The sequence below is a fragment of the Nicotiana tabacum genome, chromosome 24 (genome assembly GCF_000715075.1).
Source record: "Nicotiana tabacum cultivar K326 chromosome 24, ASM71507v2, whole genome shotgun sequence".
Classification (NCBI taxonomy): Eukaryota; Viridiplantae; Streptophyta; class Magnoliopsida; order Solanales; family Solanaceae; genus Nicotiana; species Nicotiana tabacum.
This window is the reverse complement of record NC_134103.1, coordinates 29,536,594-29,559,875: the sequence shown is the minus strand read 5'-3', so window position 1 is coordinate 29,559,875 and position 23,282 is coordinate 29,536,594. Positions and strand designations below refer to the sequence as shown.

General features: G+C 39.0%; 1 long non-coding RNA gene across 1 annotated transcript; it reads left to right on the top strand.

Moving 5' to 3' along the window:
• The first annotated feature begins 3,183 nt into the window (after nt 1-3,183).
• On the top strand, nt 3,184-4,999 carry LOC107789741 (uncharacterized). The gene is made up of 2 exons (XR_001648903.2): nt 3,184-3,821; nt 4,435-4,999. It is a non-coding gene; the product is annotated as an uncharacterized LOC107789741 (long non-coding RNA).
• Nucleotides 5,000-23,282: the final 18,283 nt, after the last annotated feature.

The following is a 23,282-nucleotide window of genomic DNA, read 5'->3' as shown; positions in this document are numbered from 1 at the left end:
ATTTGCGTATGCGGTGGAATAATTAAATCATATAGCACATTCATATTTGTAGATAGAAATTATTTGGTTCCTAACCCTGAACCGATTATGATAGGGAGAACTTATCATAACTTGGCTAGATGCGTACAAGTGCTATTGTATATTAAATAATACATCACATACCAAATTTTATTTTGGCAGTTTTGTTCTCATAACCAATGGTTTAGATATAATTGGAGGCATACAATTTCTGCTAAATCAACTTAGATTTAAACCAGTATTATCAAGATAAATCATCATAATTTATATCCTGGAACTGTGCTCTAATAATTTGAGCAATCAATCTTACAAAAGCCAAACTGCAAGTTGATAACAAATGCACATGTGACCATAGAATAGATCCATCTATTAAAATAATATAATAGTAAACGGTGCACATGGCAGGTGACTGGGCCCATATATTTATCACCTTTTATTCGTTCCAGAAATCAAGGGATTCAATCCCAACCTCAACTGGTATATCATGAGAATAAACAGCACAAGGGAATTTCTGAAGAATCTTCTATTTCTTCAATATATGCCAATGTAATTCTCAATTAATTTTTTGCATTATAATTGAACCGCGATGGTCAACCGGTCATGCCAACTAATATTTGTTTCAGTAAACCTCTAGTTTACTGGTGACATATGAGTCCATCATCATGCTTATATTTGTGTAGTACAGATAGAAAGAAAATCGGGTAACCTTTTATACTTACCCGTTATGATTATAGAAATATGAAGATATTCAATATTCCTTTCATTTATAGTCTCAATATGCCAACCACTTTGACCTATACATTTGAAATTCAAAAAGATTCTTTTGAGACTTTACGATATCAATGTCGTAAATAATTTTATTCATCCGGATAGTAACAAATTAATTTTTCCAGAGCTATTATCAACTTTTATAATACAAGATCTTTTGTCACACCATTCATATGGTAAATGTCTCCTTCACAGAGAAAATTATATCATAATAAATTGTCATGGTCAAAATCATCATAAGCAAAATCATTTCTTGCTTTAATTTTTCCTTTAGTAACCTTTTATAAGGCGCAATAATATATTTTGGCATATCACATGTATGCGACCAATGACATATTCATGTAACCACACAATAATATTTATTCTCTTTATTTCACTCAAACCTCCCTTAGAGATGAGTTGTGTGGTATTTATCTAATCATGCATTGCATGTCTTTATTCATTACTTTTATCACATATTGTTACATTCACTTTTAGGAATGGGTATGCATTCTCAATGCTTATCACAAGTCACATTCTCTTAAAGGAATGGATCATAATCAACGGCGTGCTTTATTATTTTTCATACCAATTTGATGGTAAACAATGCCTTCATATTTTGAAGGACTATTTTGAGAATCCTTATTGTTCTCGTTTTATAATCATATTGATTATTATTATTATTATTATTTTGATCTTTGGAATGCCCACATTCATTGTTCAACCACTTGTTTTTATTTATACTTATTATGCGCCGCTACCACATTCACTTCAAGAATGGAGCAAATCAAGTGGTACAATATTCATGCATTTTCATGAAAAATATATTATTTTTCTTTAGTCTTCATTATATCATCAATATGGTACATTGGGACTCAAACCCAATGCCTTACTAATATAAAGGCATGTTAGGCCATAATAAATTTGGGACTCAAACCCAACTTTTATCATCATGGAGCAGCAGGACTTGATCATGATGTCTTACCCTCATGGTGCATTGCGAGTTAAACCCGATATCTTATTCTCATGATGCACAAGGATTTGAACCTACCGTCTTACCCTTAACCAATGTCATAATAGACCAAAATGCAGTATGACTCACCCTTGAGCCTTTAAAAAGTATTACCACTTTGATTGGTCCATAATGATGTAGATGTAGATCTCTACCCGATCTTGTGTCCTAATATTCTTGATTTTATTTACAATGATGTAAGTATGTAGTAATCTACATGCACTAGATTAATATTAATAAGAATATGCAACAGCTATATAGCATAATAATTTCACGAATGAAATAAAGGTTCCTTGGTTGCTTACTTATAAAGAATAAACTTTGATCATAGTCAAATGTATATTATAAGCAGAATTGAAAATGTGCATGTAAACTCTTATTTCTGAGATTGATTTGAGTATAAATGAGCAAATCTCAATCCTAACCAATACTTTCATTTTTATTTTGTCAGATCTCTCATTCTTAGGCATTAATTACCAATTTTAAAGCCATGTTAGTAGGTGGCTTACTTAAAGATACTTACAACATATATTAGCTTGAAACTATAACTAAAGAGAAAAATTCTTCATGTGTTTTCATTAATTATTTCTAGTAAATTTTCTGTTTAGAAAGCTAAAATATAACTTCCAAATATGATGATGTCGCACTACAAAATTCTGAAAATTTTAACCACAATACCTACTATTAAAAATAGATGTATGTATTTCAAACTAAAGTAGAAAAACATGCGATATCATTTTCTAAGGTGTCTTGGCAAGAACTTATGAACAAAATTCAAAGTTAATTTACTTGCCAACAAGAGAGATGAACAATAACTTACAAAGAGGTTCCTGAATAGATTGGCTATTCATGCAATTACAACGAACATAGGCATCAATTAGCAAAAGAAAGTATCTACTTATCTTTTATTTTCCTTGGATATGACGTGCTCATAGTTGCGAATAAAATTCTATTACTTATGCAAAGTAAACTAGGAATTGGTGAGATAGTAAAACGTGTTATGAAATATAACTCAAAGTAACAATATAGAACAAGGAAAAACAAATTAAGAGATATAGATAGAAAGAGAGGAAGAGAGATTCTTATTTATTCTTCAATTGTGTGTATTTTTCAATCCATTACAAGTCCTTTATATAGGCATGAAAAGTGAAAAAATATATGTCATTGAATATGTCATTAAGCATAGAAATATGTCATTGAATATGTGCATTTGAGAAGATCATGGAGGAAAAGTAGACATCCACCATAATTTGATTTTTGTTGATATTATAAAGGTTAACATAGGTATTTTAAAAAAGTCAACTGAGAAATGGGGGAGAATGATAATTATTGTTTAAAGTAGAAGGTGAAGTTTGATTTTTAAAACAAAGTTGGGTGTAGATGCTTTTCGCCCTTCGTGGAAATTTCCCAAAATATAAAAACATCTATTTGCACCATAAACGTAGGACCATTTTTTTTTTTTTTAAGGGAATAACTCGGACTTCAAACAAGGATGGCGGAAATTTTTCGCACTCCTTATTCCGTATCTCGTCCTTTTTTTCCCCTTTTGTTTTCGGTCAAGTCTTTCGTTGTTTCGTAAAGCCAGATCTGACACTATAAATGCAAGCCTCAAGTCCTTTCTGTGTGTAATTTTGTTGACTACTCATACTAAGAAGGTAATTAGTTTGGGTTTGGTTTTTCCTATTTTCTGCTTTCGGTCCTCAAATTTTTCTGCTAGTTTTTGGCTGTAAAAGTAATAATCACAGAGATCTGAAAGATGGATTCCAATAATTCAACAACACAGGGTCGCGTTTCAATTATGGCTGGGGTAGGCAATTTGCGACGTCAAAATAGGAAGGAGAACTGTCCATCTGTATCTATCCGAAATGAAGGAAAGATATTCAACGATCCTTCACGTTTGCCTAGGAGCAATAAACCATCTACAGACCGCGTTGCATCAAATCGAAGTAATAAACGAAGAAATAATTATAATGGCCGATCACCAAACCAAAGAGGGCAGTTGTCCATGGTGCAATAGCTTACTGGTCAAGTTTTTCATTTCGAAGTATGGTTTTTAATTATGTTTTGAATTATTACTCTTGAGCAAATTTATTTTTAAATAAACCACCCATGCACCTCTAAAGGAAAAGCAAAACAGTCGTTGCAATAATAATCCAACTAAGAATCCACGTCTAACCACAAGAAATTAAAATAGATGTTATGATAGATATCTAAGAATGAGACTAAATATACCTTAAATTAGCTTTCGGAGTGACTAAATCTAAGAATTACGCTAACTAATAGGCAGAATAGCTTAGGAGACCCCCGCACTTATTTCGATTTTACATCCCGACCCCTATACTCCACAAAGTTTCATGCAAACACCTCAACTCGACCAAAACTAATATTTTTAACGCTTCTTACCATTGGCCAAGCTTATGTGGCATTAAATCTGCTGAGTTGGACGAGATGTGTGAAATATACGCGTATAAAGCGAGTGAAAACAATGAATTTGATTTTAAAAAATGATTAAATAAAAAACAAATTAAGAAATTATTACTTTATTATTTATGTTCGGCCAAAATGCTATACTTTTAATACATTACTCGCCCTATATTTTGTTTGTTTAGTGATTAATTGTGTGACATTTGAGCTAAATTGTGTTGTTTTATGTGTAGGAGCACCAGAAGAAAGAGTCAGATGAAAGTTGCACAAAAAGAGGACAAAAATGCAAGAAAAGAGCACAAAAGCATCAAGTACCCAAATCGTGCTACATACCAAATACAGCCAGCTCTATAGCCTGCTTTACCATGCTACAGACCAAGTAAAGCCAGCTCTATAGCTAGCTTGACCGCGCTACAAGCCAGCTCTGTAGCCAGGCTGACCGCGCTATAAGCCTTGCCTCGCGAGGTTTATAACCCAGTAATTAAAAGTTGCGGGTTAAAAGATTCTAACCCGAATTTTGACTAAGGGATTCCGGCCCTAAAATAAAAATACTCCCTTAACGAGTTGAGAAACTGTTGGACACTATTTTGGAGAAGAAAAAGGCTACAGAGCACCGTGGTGCGAGAATCAAACGAGTGTTTCCTCCGTTTATCTCCTTACTTTGTAGTTTAATGTCTTTGAACATCATGATGATTGTTGATACATTTATGAGTAGCTAAACTTTCTAATCTAGGGTTTGATGGAATCTATTGGAGGATAATTTTCTACTATGTTTAATATAGATTTGCCTTTGATGTTTCTCTACTTGTTCAACTACGTTTACATTATGGTTGATTGAATAGCTCTCAATTGACTGTACCTATTTAGTGTATATTTTTTGAAAAAGGGGTACATATTTTGGCAGTTATTGAACAATATCACTCCTAACGCATGTGAGGAATCAATACCGAGGGTTTAAAGGTGGGATTAGGAATAATGAAACCTTGGTGCACTCTTAATGAACGGTGAATTAGTGCCAGGTAGTGTATTTCAGAAGAAAACATCTAGTAAATTGTGGTAGTTACTTAAAGAGAATTATGACACCCAAAATAGTACGATCGGTAGAGAATACTTAGGCAAATTTATAGGAAGCGTAACAGAGAGGATGCCGACAATAGGGGAAATCATAACCCTAGACTTTTTCAAATCATGTCCACAGCGTTTGCTATGTTAGTTATAAATTATTGCATTTTAATTACTTTGATCTTAGTTAGTAAACATTCAAATCGTTATTTAATATTTCTAAAGGTTGATTACTTTAATTCGTGCGAAACTAGTGGTTGTAATTAGTAGGTTAATTCCCTGTGGATTCGACCCCAGACTTGTAAACCGAATTATTTTTGCAATCACCGCTAGAACTCTTAGGAGCCATAGTTGGGCAGGATCAAATATTGGCGCCTTTGCAGGGGAATTAACGGTGTAATTAATTACGGCTAAAAGAATTGTTAGAATTCTTAGTTTAGTCGGCTTTCTTATCTTGAAATTCATTATTTAAACTCTAATGTTTGTAGTCTTATATGTTACAGGTGCATGCCTAGAAACTCCTCAAGAACTGGTGAATTGTACGAAGCAATACTGGACCCAGAGAAAGCTTTCAGGGCACTAAATCGAGCAAATAAGAAAGACAAAGGACAATAGAACTCATCAGAGTGAATCAAACTAGACATGGGTGACGTAATACACAACCAAAACAATGTGAATTAGTCGAGAAACCAGGGTGTGGCACCTCTTGTGCCAGAAACAGCCTTGTATAATTGGGCACAACCCACCGCTAAAACCTGACAATCGCATATGCAGTCCCTTCGATACAACCGGAATCATTTTAAATTACAAATAGCATGTTGCATTTGTTGCATAACAAGGGACTGTTCTCGGGGTCTTACAGTGAAGATCCACAGCTGCACCTGAAAACTTTTCTGTCGATTTGTGTCATGCAAAGGCAACCGAATGTGACATTGGAAGCAATAAGACTGTTGTTTTTTCCATAAACTCCATCACTACTTGGGAGGAATTAGTCAAGTAGTTTTTAAATAAATTCTACCCACCCAATAAGATTTCCAAGCAAGTTGACGAGATATTAAGGTTCAGGCAGAAACCAGCTGAAACACTGCAAGAAACATGGGAGAGGTTCAAGGGGATGCTGGTCAAGTGTCAACACTATGGCATTTCTAATCAGATGTTGGGGCAAAGGTTCTACATGGGATTGGCAAACAACTTGAAGGCCAATATTGATGCTTCGGCAAGTGGAGCATTTTTGAGCAAATCATTCAGAGAATGTAAGTTCTTACTTGATAAAATGGAACAAAACTCAGGATGGATGACAAGAGACTCTACAATCGCTTATTTAGTTCACTCAGTAGCTCTAGACCCAAATAAATCCATGGCTGAGAATATGACTACTATGATGACGCAATTGAGTATCCTAACAAAAAGGATTGATGAGTCAGGCCAAAAGCAGGAGCACATAGTTGACATGAACAATGGAGGCTTATGCACACAATGCATTAACCAACCATGTGTGTGCTCGTGGAGTGGTTAATATGAAAGTGACATTCAAATTATCAAGAGAATATAAACAATGTGGGAAACTTTGGAGGCCAAAGGCAAGGTGGTCAGAATTGGGGGTAGTAGAATCAACAGTATAGACCAACATAACAATAGTATAATAACAACAACAATACTGGAGTTATGCGACCTCAGAGTCAAGTCGTGCCTTATCAAAGGCAACATGGACATAATCAGCAAAATCAGCAGCTAGCTTATTAACAGCCTCAACAACAACAAATAGTGAGACAAGATGATTGGTTGTCTGAAATTAAAGGAATGCTGCAACAGCTGATTGGGTCCAATGGAAAATACAAGATAAGGTTGAAGAACATGACTCAGCGATAAAAGGACTTGAGATTCAATTGAGCATATATTTATGTCTCTAAATAATCGTCCTCAAGGGACGTTACCTATGGACACACATGTCAATCCGAAAGAGCATGGCTCGAAGAAGATTATGGTGGTGAGTGTGAGAAATGGTAGAGATCTTGATCTAGAGCAAGAAACTGCTCCTGAAAGCTGACCAACTGAGATAATCATCTCAGTACCAATTGAGGTTGAAGAGTCAACTGAGCTAACAGAAGTAAGAGTGCATCAAGCTCAGGAGGAACTAAGAAAAGAGAAATAGGTTTCAAAGGAGATTGAGAAAGTGCAAAAGAAGGCATTATAAAAAGTTCCCGAGTAGGATCTAACTCAAGTCATAGGAAGGGAGCGACTTCCAGCACCCTTCCCGAAGAGGTTGGCCAAATATCAGAAGGATTAGCAGTATAAGAATTCATGGAGATGTTGAAGTAGATTCAGGTAAACATTCCATTGATTAATGCCTTGAGAGAGATGCCCGATTATGCAAAAATGATGAAGGATTTGATGTCTTGGAAGTTCGAATTTCAAGACTTGGAAACTGTGACACTGACTCAGACCTGCAGTGTTGTCATGACAAGACCTATATCTATGAAGTTATCTGACCTAGGGAGTTTCACAACTCTGTGCACCATAGGCAGCTATGCTTTTGCCAAAGCATTGTGTGATTTGGGGGCAAGCATAAACTTGATGCCATTGTCTATCTATTAAAGGTTAGGCATTGGAAGGGCAAGACCAACATCCATGTTACTACATCTAGTCGACCGAACGGTGAAAAGGCCATCAGGTATACTTAATGATGTACTTGTGCAGGTTGGAAATTTTGTGTTTCCATTAGATTTTGTTAATCTAGACTTCCAGGTCGATGAAGAGATTTTCATAATTTTGGGAAGGCCATTCTTGGCCACAAGGAGAGCTTTGATTGATTTTGAAATTGGGGAGCTAAAGATGAGACTGAATGATGAAGAAATAACATTCAATGTGTATAAGTCTATGTGGAGACCCAGTAAGTTCGCTAATTGCTCTATGATCGAAGCTATGGATGTGATTCTGGAGGAGGAAGACGAGGCACTGAATGCAAAAGTCCCCTTAGTAGCCTGTCTGATGAACTTAGAAGAGGTAGATAGTGAGGATTTAGTGGAGTTGGTTTTGGGTCTTGAAGACAAAGGGTACTGGAAACGAGAGCTCGAATTTGAGTCTTTACACTTAGAAGAAAGAAATAATCCTCCAGCTAAGTCAATAATTGAAAAACCACAACAGTTGGAGCTAAAGTTGTTACTGTCTCACCTCAGGCATGCTTTCTTGTGACCTAGCTCAACCTTACCTATTATTATCTTATATGGTATGCTTGATGTACAAGTAGAACAACCTTTGTAGGTTCTAAATGAATGCAAGACTACAATTGGGTGGACCATTGCAAACATAAAAGGTATCAGCCTAACATTTTGTATGCATAAGATTCTACTAGAAGATGCACAAACCTTCCATAGAACATCAAAGAAGGTTGAATCCCAACATGAAAGAAGTGGTGAAGAAAGAAGTGATCAAGTGGTTAGATGCATGAATCTTCTTCCCTATCTATGACATAAACTAGGTCAGCCTAGTTTAGTAAGAAGGGTGGAATAACTGTAGTGCAAAATGAGAATAATGAGTTGATCTCAACAAGAATAGTCACGGGATGGAGAATCTACATGGATTACAGAAGATTAAACAAGGCCACCCGAAAAGACCACTTTCTGTTGTCATTAATTGATCATATGCTAGATAGATTGGTGGGGAGGGCCACATTTTTCTTCCTGGAAGGATACTCAGGGTCTAACCATATCTCTATTGCCCCGGAGGATAGAAATAAAACGCCGTTCACTTGTACATATGGCATCTATGATTTTTGGAGAATGTCGTTTGGCCTATGCAATGCACCCGCCACATTCCAAAGGTGCATGATGGCCATCTTCACAGATATGGTAGATGAAATAATGGTGGTTTTCATTGATGACTTCTCTGTGGTGGGGAACTCATTCGACGATTGCCTTATGCACTTGAAAAGCGTATTGAAGAGATGTATGGAGACTAATCTGGTACCGAACTAGGAAAAGTGCCATTATATGGTACATAAAGGTATAGTGTTGGGACACCTAGTGTTAAGTAAAGGAATTGAGGTAGACCGTGCTAAGGTTGATATAATTGAGAATTTGCTTCCACCCACTTCCATCAAGACCATAAGAAGTTTCCATGGCCACGCTGGCTTCTACATTTAGTTTATATAATGTTTTTCCACAATTGCTAACCCTTTGTTTAAATTGCTTGAAAAGGATCACCCTTTTGTGTTTTCTAATGACTGTAGGGTAGCTTTTGAGGAGTTGAAGAACAGACTGGTGACTGCACCAATCATAGTGGCACCTGACTAGAAATAATCTTTTGAGCTGATGTGTGATGCAAATGACTATGATGTGGGAGTAGTTCTAGGGAACATAAAAGATAAATATATGCATCCAATCTACTATGCAAGTAGAACCTTGAGTGGTGCCCAACTGAATTACACAGTGACAGAGAAAGATATGCTAGCAGTGGTGTACGCATTTGACAAATTTAGGTTATACCTGATAGGCTCGAAGGTAATTATTTCTACTGGCCATGCTTGTCTCAGGTACCTAATTGAGAAGAAGGATTCAAAGTCGCGCCTTATTCGATGGGTGGTATTGCTGCAAGAGTTTGACTTGGAAATTCGTGATCGAAAGGGAACGAAAAACCTAGTTGCCGATAACTTGTCAGGCTTGAAGGAGCTGAAAAGAGGGTTGATGTGGAAGAGATCGTGGAGTCTTTCCTAGATGACAACTATTAGCCACGAGCCTTAAGGTAGCGCCACGGTATGAATATATTGCAAACTACCTGGGGAGCAGTATTGTTCCCTATGATTTGTCCTATGTAGAGAAGAATAAGTTCTTTTGTGATTGTCGCATGTATTTCTGGGATGAACCATATTTGTTTAGGATTTATATTGATAACCTGATCCGGAGATGTATTCTCGAGATAGACCAAGCTTTTATATTGCAGGCATGTCATGGTTCGCCTTATGGAGGCCATTTTGAAGGAGTAAGGACAATTGCTAAAGTGTTGGAGTCGGTCTTTTATTGGCCGACATTTTTTAATGATGCACACTTTTGGGTAAAGAGCTGTGATGAGTGCCAATGGGCGGGAATATTTCCCGTCGACATCAGATACCCATGAACCCAATTCAAGAGGTGAAAGTATTTGATGAATGTGGAATCGATTTTATGGGACCATTTGTCAGCTCACATAGCAACAAGTACATATTGGTAGCGGTGGACTATGTCTCTAAATGGGTAGAAGTCGTGGCTCTTCCAGCAAATGATGCAAAGGGAGTTATTTGTTTTCTAAGAAAAAATATCTTTACCCGATTTGGTACTCCAAGAGCGATCATCAGTGATGGAGGAACTCACTTCTGCAATCGAGCCTTCACAAAGTTGTTGTAAAACTATGGCGTTCACCATAAGATTGGCACTCCGTATCACACACAAACAAGTGGGCAAGCGAAGGTGTCAAATAGAGAAATCAAGAGTGTTTTGACCACAACTGTAAATGCTACTCGGACTGATTGGGAGAGAAAATTGGATGATTTTCTATGGGCTTACCGCACTGCATTCAAAACTCTGATTGGTATGTCACCATACAAATTGGTATTTGTAAAGGCGCGTCACTTACTGGTAGAGTTAAAGCATAGAGCATTTTGGGCGTTAGGCAATTAAATCTTGACTTGGAGGTTGCTGGAACGAGTAGAGTTATAAAGCTGCATCAACTTGATGAGTTCCGTTACCATGTTTTTGAGAGTACGAGGCTATATAAGGAAAGAATGAAGATGATGCATGAGAAAAATATTCTTGAGCAAAATTTTAAACCTAGAGATGTGGTATTTATATACAATTCGAGATTAAAGTTCTTTCCGGGCAAGTTGAAGTCAAGATGGTCAGGACCATTCGGTATGGTAGAGATGAATCCCGAATGAGCCGTAGAAATTGCATTAGAAGATGGCTCCCGCAAGTTTAGAGTCAATGGGAAAAGGTTGAAACATTACTTTGGCATGGATGAGGAAAGGGTTGTATCGGTGATTCATTTGAATGAGCCTCAAATGTTGAGTGAACCTTAAGTTCGATACGGCGTTAAATCAGGCGCTTCGTGGGAGGAAACACATTGTAATATTGTATTCGTCATGCAGTGACTCTAACTGAGGTGCTCGTTAGGAGGCAACCCAATTCGTAGTATATTTTCGCTTAACTAGAATTTTCCTTTTGTTTTTAGGCACTAACAAGTTTTTAGTTAACTTAGTGTTTGAACATGTACTAGAGAACGTTGGGAGGTCTTAGCGCTTGGAGTCATTCAAAAACAGAATAAAAAATACATGAGTATGCTCCAGACCTCACTGCCTATCTCGTGCTGCACAGCCTAAAGCACAGTGGACCTGGGAGCAGACCTCGCTCCTAGTGCGCTAGTTCATGCTGCTTCGATCGCGTCGCCAGGTCCCCTACTCGCTGTAAAGCTCAAGTAGCCTGGTCTCTTGCTCACTGGCTGCCTTGCATCGCCTAGGCTATAGCGTGATCCACCCCGTGACGCCAGGTAAGTTGATTTTTTTTACTTTTCTTTTCTTCTTGTTTATATTAAAATACCACACAATCCCCCCCCCCCCAAATTAAAACTAACCGCCCAGTCCCCAGCCCATTATAAACCTACTGCCCTACCCCTGTTCTCCTTAACACCACACTGTCAACCTTTTCCTTGACTCTTCAAAGTGTTCAAAATAGCATTGCCCGCCTTACTTCGCCCCTCTTACTCACAAACTCCATTAAATTCATATATTCCTCTACTCACTCTTCACTAGCAATATCAATTGAAGAGCAACCCCCCTCCCAAGCATCTAAGGTATGATTTTTAACTATTTATTTTGTCAATTTTGAATTAGGTGTAGTAATAATTCAGACAACGTTTGGATATGTTCTTCATAGTAACAATGTGCTTGTTTGTACTAACCCTATAGGAATGGTATTATTTTTTATTACGAAGGTGGTAGCACAAAATTTCCAAGTCGATTTGGGAGGGTGAGGCAATCTCCCATTCCTACAAGCACTTCCATGGCAATAATGCACACTAAGTGTTTGTCAAAATGCCTCAAAGGCATTCTTTGTCCCCATTGGAGCCTGAGTCTCCGAGATTGTTATACTAGTGCTATGTCGTCTTGCACATTTGAAATTATAAGTGTGGGGTAGCTCACCAGTAGCTATATGCATCGCAATTATAGTAGACATCATTGAGCTATTGCTTGATTCTCATGCTAACATATAGAGGTGAAGTCTGAGTAGCCTCAAAAAACTTATTGCACATCATGTGATAAACTCTTAAGTGTGGGTTCCCAAGAACATGATTTGAATTGATTCAATGCCTCTAAGACTGATTAGTGTCTACTTGTGTAGGTACGAATATGCCTCCTAATAAGGACAACGGTAAAAGCAAGGGCAAAGCTACTGCTCCTACCAAAGCCAAGGCTTTCTTCACACCTCCACCGAAAAAGAGGAAAGGAGGGGAGGCTACTTCAAGTCAGGTTGACGGGTTGCAAGGAGTTGCAGCTATAGAAACCTCATGCCCACAGCCCACGGGAAAACAAGAATTTGGACTTAAATGTATACCCACATCTACCAAGGACTTGTACAATTTTGTCAACCGAGACATATACACTCTGAGTCGGCTATTCATGAGCGTCATGTAAAAGCTAAGTATCAATAAATTTGGAAGGGTATCCATGATCTTAAATTGAGCTATGTGATTGGAAACACTGGGGATATCATTGTTCTCACAACTCAATTTTATCATAAGCCTTGATGGCGCCCAATACCGTTATTAGGCAAGCCACCACTGATAAATCTAGTGGTTTACACTTTTAGTATGTTTGCAAAGTGAATAACTTTCCTCATTGATAAAAGTTTTAGAAATGTGCTGCTGTAAAGTAATTAAACAAAGGCAACTGAGAGCAGATCGAAGTCATAATAATAAATCCAAAATCAAAAGTCTACTAGCGTGTGCCAAGACCTACTGTCACAAGTGTGTGGGCTACTAGCAGAATATATAAAAGAATACTTATCTACTGTCTCAAGGAAATAGACAGAAATATAAATCCAAAAGAGAGACTCCGGCTGCTGCTGAACGGCTTGGAAGGGCAGCTCACCGTATAGTCTCGAGCTAGAAGCCAAGCATGCGCGCCATACTGGTAACCAGATGCACCTGCCTCAGATCCTGCACATCAAGTAAGTGTAGCGTGAGTACATAAACAACATGTACCCAGTAAGTATCTAATCTAACCTCGAAGAAGTAGTGACGAGGGGTTGACTTCGACACTTAGTAAGGGCCAAAAATATAATAATGTGAATTTCTAATTAAGCATGTAATATACAATGATAATAGCAATCAAAACAAGAAGTAAGTAAGCAAATCCTTCTTTCAAGTAAGAATCAAACAATTTCTCTCATACATTGCTTTCACTTTTCAAGTCCGTGAAACATTATTAAATATAAAAAGGGATATCGGTATCACTACGCACAAGTTATGCCGAGGACGTACGGAACGATCCAAATATACATAATAATATACTGTGCACTGCCGAAGGTCGATGGCCCGAACGATATAATATATCAATAAATCCTGCCGAGCTGAACGACCCGCTCCCATGAGAGTAGTGGAAGTTTACCCCACTCGCGGAATATATTTGCGAAGCGGTTGAACATATAATTTCTGAACATATAATTTCTCAATCCCTTTATAAAAATAAGAAATTCAAATTGGAGCTTTAATTATTGAAACCCTCAACTTCCACTTTAATCCAATAACTAGTAAGCATAAACAAGAAACGGTATCAACAAAGCATGGTGTAAGCCTAAATCTACCCGGACATAAGCATGAATAGTAGTTACGCATGAACTCTCATCACATCGTATGTACGTAGCCCTCACAAATAGAAGTACATATTGATTAAGTTCACCTATGCGGTTAATTCCCTCTTACAAGGTTAGAAAAGAGACTTACCTCGTCTCAAAGCCTACTTCCCGGTTCAATAATGCGCTCACACCCTCAAGTGGGTGTCGAATTACTCCAAACTAATCAAATAATATACAAACTAATCAATACGTTCTCAAGAGTTGGTTACCCAACCCTAAATGCAAGATTCTAAAAATTCACCCCCAGGGCCACGTGCCTGGATTCCAAGAATATTCGAAGAAAGTGTTACACATAACCTTAGAAACATAAATATATGATTTTCACCAAGTTCCATAACCATTTTGTTGTAAAATCCCATTTATCTTATCAAAACCTAGGCTTTTAATCTAAACCCATGATTTTCACATATTATTCATGTTAAAATCTACCCATAATCTATGTATTAAACTCACATTAGATAGAAATTACTTACCTTCAAAAGCTAGGTCGAAATCCCCTCCTTAAAAGCTTTCAAATCTCCTAATAGTGAGAGAAAATGTGTTAGAAATGGTCTAAGTCTCGTATTAAATTAACCTTTCTGCCCAACGATTTATAGCACCTGCGGTGCCTTGGCCGCATCTGCAGTATCGCACCTGCGGAAAAATCCTCGCAGGCGCGCATTTCCCTTACCTCGCCAAACTCCGTATCTGAGAACAAAAGGAGCCACTTCTGCGAGCCCATCCACTCCTGCGACCACTGCCCTCGCACCTGATATCACCAAAACCTGCTCTAAACCAAATTTAAAGAACTTTTAAACCTTCAAGGAACCAACCTTCACTATTAGGCGACGAAACGCTCCCAGGTCATCCCAAACTCGATCCGAGAATACGCCCAAGTTCGAAATCATCATACGGACCTATTAGGATCGTCAAATCTAGATTCCGCGGTCGTTTATTCAAAATGTTGACCAAAGTCAAACTTAATCTTTTAAGGCCAACTTAAGGAATCAATTGTCGCGATTTCAACCCAAACCCTTCCGAATCTCAAACAAATCACCCCCGCAAGTCATAAAATAGTAAAAGCACATACGTGGAGTCTGATTTAGGGGAACAGGGTTCTAGAAAGCAAAATGACAGGTCGGGTCGTTACATTCTCCACCTCTTAAACAAACGTTCATCCTCAAATGGGTCTATAATCATACCTAGAGTGCTGAACAAGTGATGATATCTGCTCCGCATGTCCTTCTCGGAATCAGAAGTCGCCTCCTCGACTGGTTGGCCCCTCTACTGAACCTTTACCCTGGAAATCCTCTTGGATCTCAACTGGCGATGCCTATCAACAATGGCATCTGGCTCCTCTTCATAACCCAGACTCTTATCTAGCTGAATTGTGCTGAAGTCCAACACATGAGACAAGTCGGGATGATACCTCCGGAGCATAGACATATGGTAAACCGGATGAACTCCCGATAGACTGGGAGGAAAATCAACTTCACAAGCAACCTCCCCAACTCGACTCAACACCTTAAATGGGCCTATAAACCTTGGGCTCAACTTGCCCTTCTTCCCAAACCTCATGATTCCCTTCATCGGTGAGACTTTCAAGAGAACTTTCTCGCCTACCATAAATGATAAATCACGCGCTTTCTAATGCGCATAACTCTTTTGTCGGGACTGTGCTATGCGAAGTCACTCCTGAATAGCCTTCACCTTTTCCAAGGCATCCTTCACCAAATTAGTACCATACAACCTAGCCTCACCAAGTGAAAACCACCCGATGGGAGAATGATATCCCCAACCATATAAAGCCTCGAATGGAGCCATTTCGATGTTGGACTGGTAGTTGTTGTTGTAAGCAAACTCGGGCAAGGGAAAGAACCGATCCCATTTCTCTCCGAAGTCAATCACACATGCTCAGAGCATGTCCTCCAATATCTGAATTGTTCGCTCCGACTGCCCATCGGTCTGTGGATGAAATGCGGTGTTGAGCTCTACACGGGTCCGCAATTCACTCTGTACTGCTCTCCAAAAATGTGAAGTAAACTGAGGACCTTTGTCTGAAATGATGGAAACAGGCACACTATGCAGCCGAACTATCTGCGGCAACCCAACTACGAAGTCCATAGTGATGCGCTCCCACTTATACTCAGGTATAGTCATCTGCTGAAGTAGGCCTCCTGGCCTCTGGTGCTCATACTTAACCTGCTGGAAATTTAGGCACCTAGATACATACTCAACTATGTCTTTATTCATCTGCCGCCCCAATAATGTTGCTTCAGGTCACGATACATCTTCGTAGTGCCTGGATGAATGGAATATCGAGAGTTGTCCGCCTCTTCTAGAATCCTCTCCCTCAGGCCACCAACATTAGGAACACATAGACGACCCTAGAGTCGAAGAACACCATCCTCGCCAATAGAAACCTCCTTGGCACTACCCTGTAGTACCATCTCCCAGAGAACCATCAAGTGCGGATCATCAAACTGCCGAGCCTTGATCTGCTCCAATAGTGAGTACTGGGCAACGGTGCAAGCAAGAATTTGGCTGGGCTCTGAAATATCCAACCTCATAAATTTGTTAGCCAAGGACTGAAAGTGCAAGGCTAGTGGTCTCTCCTCTGCTGAAATGAATGCCAAACTACCCATACTCTATGCCTTCCTGCTCAAGGAATCCGCGACTACATTCGCCTTACCCGGATGATAAAGAATGGTGATGTCATAATCCTTCAGTAACTCAAGCCATCTACGCTGCCTCAAATTAAGATCCTTTTGCTTGAACAAATGCTGCAAACTGCGATGATCGGTCTAAACCTCACAAGACACCCCATATAGATAATGCCTCCAGATCTTAAGAGCATGAACAATCGTGGCCAACTTCAAATCGTGAACCGAATAATTCTTTTCATAGGGTTTTAATTGACGTGAAGCATATGCTATAACTCGCCCATCCTGAATCAATTCACAACCCAAGCCAATATGTGAAGCATCACAATACAGAGTACACATCCTCGAACTGGAAGCCAACCCAAGGACTGGTGCTGTGGTCAAAGCCGTCTTGAGCTTCAAGAAGCTTGCCTCACAATTATTGGACTAACAAAACTGAACACCCTTCTAGGTCAATTTAGTCAAAGGTGCTGCAATAGATGAGAAGCCCTCCACAAACCGGCGATAATAACCCTCTAACCCCAAGAAACTCCTGATCTCAGTCACCGAAGTAGGACAAGGCCAACTCTAAACTGCCTCAATCTTCTTGGTATCTACCTTAATACCCTCGCCTGATATAACATGCCCAAAGAATGCCACAAAATCTAACCAAAACTCACACTTGGAGAACTTAGCATATAGCTTATGTTCCCGCAAGGTCTAAAGCACCACTCTCAAATGTTGCTCGTGCTCCTCCATGCTACGTGAGTAAATCAAAATGTCATCACTGAAGACAATGACAAACGAATCGATATAAGGCATAAATACCCTGTTCATCTAGCCCATAAACTCCGCCATGGCATTAGTCAAAGTGAAGGACACCACTAGAAACTCATAATGGCCATATCTAGTACGGAAAGTAGTCTTCTAAACATCTGAGTCCCGAATATTCAACTGATGGTACCCCGATCTCAAGTCGATCTTAGAGGACACCCTAGCACCATGCAACTGGGCAAACAAATCATCAATACACGGCAACAAATACTTTTGCTTAATGGTGACTTTGTTCAACTAGCGATAATCAATGCCCATACGCATAGTACAATCTTTCTTCTTCACAAAAAATACTTGTGCACCCCAAGTTGATACACTCGGCCTGACGAACCCTTTTTCTAACAACTCCTCAAGTTGTTCCTTCAATTCTTTCAGAGCCATACGGTACGGTGGAATAGATGTATGTTGCGTACCTGGAGCTAAGTCAATACAGAAATCAATATCACGATCTGGTGGCATGCCTGGAATATCAGAAAGATATACATCGGAGAACTCCCGAACTACTCACCCTGAATCAATCGTCGGAGACTCTGCTGTGGTATCCCGAACATAGGCTAGATAATCCAAACAACCATTCTCGACCATATGTCGATCCTTTAGAAACGAGATGACCCGACTAGATGTGCTGGCAGATGAACCCTTCCACTCCAACCTCAGCAACTCTGGCATCGCTAAGGTAACAGTCTTGGCATGGCAATCAAGGATGGCGTGATATGGAGATAGCCAGTCCATGCCCAGGATAACCTCAAAACCGGTCATGTTAAGCAACAGAAGATCCACTCTAGTCTCATAACCACAGAATGTGACCACACGGGATCGATAGAATCGATCAACAGCAACAGAATCGCCCACAGGAGTGGACACATAGACAGGAGTACCCAAGGACTCACAAGGAATATCCAGAAAGTGAGCAAATAGAGATGACACATACGAATAGGTATATCCTGAATCAAATAATACTGAATTATCCCTATCACAAACAGAGATAGTATATGTGATCACGGCATCTGAGGGCACCGCATTTGGTCTGGCTGGAAAAGTATAAACTGTGGCTGGAGCGCGACCTCGCTAGCCTCTGCATGCGTGACCTCCACCACTGGAGCTGTAATCATGGGCTACTGACCTTGCTGCACTGCCTTGCCCCGAATTATGGGGCAATGCCTCTTCATGTGACTAGGATCCCCTCACTCATAACAACTTCTCGGAGTGGTGGACAACTTCCTTGAAGTCTGACCCTAATGTCTTGAATACCCACTGGAAGAACCCTGGATAGCTGGTGGGCGATATCAACTCTCTGACATGTCACTGAAGTAGGCACTAGAAGAACCCTGATGATCAGAGTACCCACTGGAAGAACCCTGAATAGCCGACGGCTGGTAAGAACTCTCTAGTAAAGCACTGAAATAGGACCACACTGGAATATCTGTAGGAGGTGGTGGTGCTGAATACGGGGTCTTGCTGGGCTGACCCCTCCCAAAATGACCTATTCCCCCAGCCGGGGCACCTCTTAACTCTATATAAAAATGAGACCTCTTGTCCCGCTGTATCTGCACTCTACCTCTCTAACGGTAACCCTCAATCCTGCGAGCAATCTCCACTACTAACTGATAGGGAGTCCTCATCTCAACCTCCCGAGCCATGCTAGCCTGAATACTAGAGTGCAGGACCGCAAAGAACCTCCACACTCGCTCTGCCTCAGTATGAAGTATCATAAGTGTATGACGAGACAACTCAGAAAATCTCACCTAATACCCGGTCACTCAAATATGACCCTGCTCAAGCCGCCCAAACTGACACCGCAACTCTTCCCTCTAGGAGGGTGGAATATATCTATCAAGGAATAGGAGTGTGAACTGATACCATGCCATAGGAGGAACATATGCTCGTCTGACAAGAAGAAAAGCCTTCCACCACCTACGTGCACTGCCCTCCAACTGAAAGGTAGTGAAATCCATCCGTGAGACTCTAATATGCTCATATTCTGTAGTTTATCCCTGCACCTATAAATAAATCCTGGGGATCCTCATGTCGCTCACCCCCAAAGAGAGAAGGGTGAAGCCTAGTCCATCAATCCAAAAGCTTCTGCAGCTCGCCGCTGCAGCTGGGCTTGGCTCAGGTACGACCGCTGCAACTGGCTGGCCCCTCCCCACGGGTAGTGTACCCGGGGTCTGATAAACGGCATCTGCATGCCCTGGTGCCTGAGCAGTAGGGGTTTGGGGTACCCCCTCCCGTCTGAGATATGGTTGGGTCTACTAGAAATAAACTAACCTAGGTCATATAATCAATGAACCGTAGCATACAGCCCATGACCTCCTGCAATCCCGGTACTGACATGAAATCTACCGGGCTGGTTCTGCGGTAGGCACCTCGCCCTATGTAATGACTTGACTTGTCGTTTTAAGAATTTACGCCCCGTTGAATGACTTAAGGTCTCTAGAAGCTTTGTAATATGTATTATGACCCGCGGGGTGTGGTCGAGTTTGATTTTTGCAAGATTCGGGATTAAATTGAAAGAACAATTCTTATTTTTTAGGCTTAAATGAAAAGAGTTGACCAGATTTGGACTTTTAAGTAAACGATCGCAAAATAGAGTTTTGATTATTCCAATATCTTTGTGTGGTGATGTTGGACTTAGGAGTGTGTCCGGAAAAGTATTTGGAAGTCCGTAGTTAAATTAGGCTTGAGATGGCAAAAATATGAAGTTTAAGTTGGAAGTTTGACCGGGGAGTTGACTTATTGATATCGGGGTCGGAATCGAGTTCTAAAAATTTTTATAAGTCTGTTATGTCATTTATGACTTGTGTGCAAAATTTGAGGTCAATCGGACTTGATTTGGTAGGTTTCGGCGTCGAATGTAGAAGTTAAAATTTTTTATTTTCATTAAGCTTGAATTGGGGTATGATTCATGGTTTTAGCATTATTTGATGTGATTTGAGGATTCGACTAAGTCCGTAATGTGTTTTGAGACTTGTTGGTATATTCGGAGAGGGTCCCGAATGGCTTGGGTGAGTTTCGGGGTGGTTTCAGACCATTTCTAGGCCATTTTTAGTTGCTTGTTTTTGGCCACAAAGGTATGCATCGCGATCGCGGACAAATGGTCACGGACGCGAAGACCAATTTTTTTTGTTTGGACACTAAATCGCGATTGCGGAAGCCTTTTCGCGATCGCGTAGAGGAAATCTCTGTTGCACTAACCCAACTTAGGAAGCTTATATCTCTCAATCTATAATGAATTTGGAGATGATCCAAAAATAGCAGTTGTAGCCCTTTGTGTCTAGTTTTCAGAAAGATAAACCATTTATCATTTGGAGTTGTGTATAAAAGGTTATGGTAGATACACTATAGGCTGTCTGGGAAGAGTTTTGAAATCTTAGTTGCACAAGGTTGACTTTGGAAGCTTATATCTAGCAATCTATAAGAAATTGGGAGATGCAAAACAAATAAATGTTATATCCCTTGGTGTCTACTTTTCATAAAGTTAAACCATTTGCAATTTGGAGTTTGGTATAAAACGCTATGACCATTATATTTGAGGCTGTCTGGAAGAGTTGAGCATTTGTTCTTCGCGATCGCGAAAGGCAAATTTGGGGCTGAGAAAACTTGTGCTTTGCGATCGCGAAGTATTTTCCGTGATCGCGAAGAGTAAATACCTGTGCAGTGGCTATATTTCGAGGTTTCAGCCATTTTAAACATATTTGGAGCTATGGAGCTCAGATTAAAGCGATGTTTAAGGCGATTTTCACCGTATGGATTGGGGTAAGTGTTATATATCCTAAAGTGTTTATATTTCATGAATCTATGATTATATTCATCATTTAATTCGAATTTTAATGGAAAAAATTAAGATTTTGGCTAAATCTTCCAAGAACAAAAATTTAAGATTTAGAGGTCGAGTTGTTATCGAAATTTGACAAAACTGGTATGGTTGAATTCGTATCAGAATGAGTATTCGGATTTCATAAAAATTATGTCATTTTCCGAGAGGAAGATTCGCGTTGACTTTTGTTGACTTTTTGGAATAAAGTTTTAAGTCGACATATTATTATCCAGGATTGTTTTCGATGAATTTTAATGAAGTTGTACAATTAATTTGGATAGATTTGAGTTGTCTGCATGTCAATTCAATCAAGAAGGCAATTTCAGAATATCGGCATAACTTCAAAAAGGTAAGTATGTTGCCTAAACTCGAGTAGGGAAATTACCCCTTAGGCATTGATTCATATATGGAAACTATGTGATTGGAAGCCTTGTATGGGAGGTGACAAGTACGTACTCGGGCTTATATGTGCAAATTGTATTGGTTTAAAGTTTTAGACATTTATATGCATTAAATTGGATAATTGTTGGCATTAATAAATCCTTGAACTATCACGCCTCATTCCTTATTTGTCAAGTTTGTATTTTATATAATAATTTGGTGTTATTGTCACTTGAATTTTATGTGAATTCCATGTGTTTGTTGATTTAATATTTTTCATGAAATTAAATTCATGATGGAATCCTTATCTGCAAATATTTATTAAATAAGTTTAAATTAAGGAGTTAATATAATTATCAAGAATTTACATTAATGAAGGTGTTGCCCTATACTGAGTATTTTTCACCTTCCGTTATTTTTTTTGAGGTTTTATATACGTTGTGTGGAGTCTTGGGCTATTTGTTGAGAAATTTATTTATTCTGCTACATATTTGGAATTTGGTTGTGGTCAATGGCAAATTGTGATATGAATTGTTGTATTGTGTTGTGGTTTAAACACTCTCCTTGATGTTATTTATGCTTCCTACCTTGCTTGTTAATGATATACATGTGCTCGGTAAGGAAGAATGTAAATCACGGAGGGTGATGACGTTCCATTTGAGAGTGTAAAGCACGAAGGGTGATGTCGTGCCATTCAGAGTGTAAAGGACAAAGGGTGATGCTCTTCCATTTCATTTATATTATCAGGTGAGGATGAGAGTATAAGAACAAAGGGTGATGCCATGCAATTATTTTTATATTATCATATATTCATGGCACGAAGGGTGTTTCCTGCAGGAGAGGAGAAGAGACATACTTTATATTGTAATATTATTTTGTTGTGTATACATTCATGCCGTTATCTTGAGATGTTATTGTGCACCTATGTTTTCTATGTGACTTGTAGTCGTTGTTGCTTCCTGTGTGCCTCCACTTTATTTCTTTTATTGTTATTGGCATTTATCACACCTAGTTGGTACTGTTATATGAATGCACGGTGAGAAAGATATAAATGTTGGGTGAGAATAAGACAAGTGCACGAAGGTATTGCCATTCCATTTGATGTGATATGTTGAATATATTTCTCACGCCAGGAAAGTTAAATGAGGTGTCACATGGTGAATTTTACTTGAAAGAATTATATTTGAAAGATATATACTTGAAGGAATTATATTGGGAAGATATATATTAGAAAGAATTATATTCGAAAGATATTTATTTGAAAACATTATAATGGCTGTATTGAAAATGATTAAATTCTAGAGACTTTTATTGAAAAAGTTATAGATAAAAGATGTATATTTTGAATGACTTAATTAATTGGTTGTACCTGTGTTTATTATTCGTTTGAGTAATATTTATGGTATTCCTGTTGCCTTGCTGTTTAAATCACAAGTTGATTTGTGTTGCTATCACTGCTATTTGTTTTTTATTTTTTTGTATGC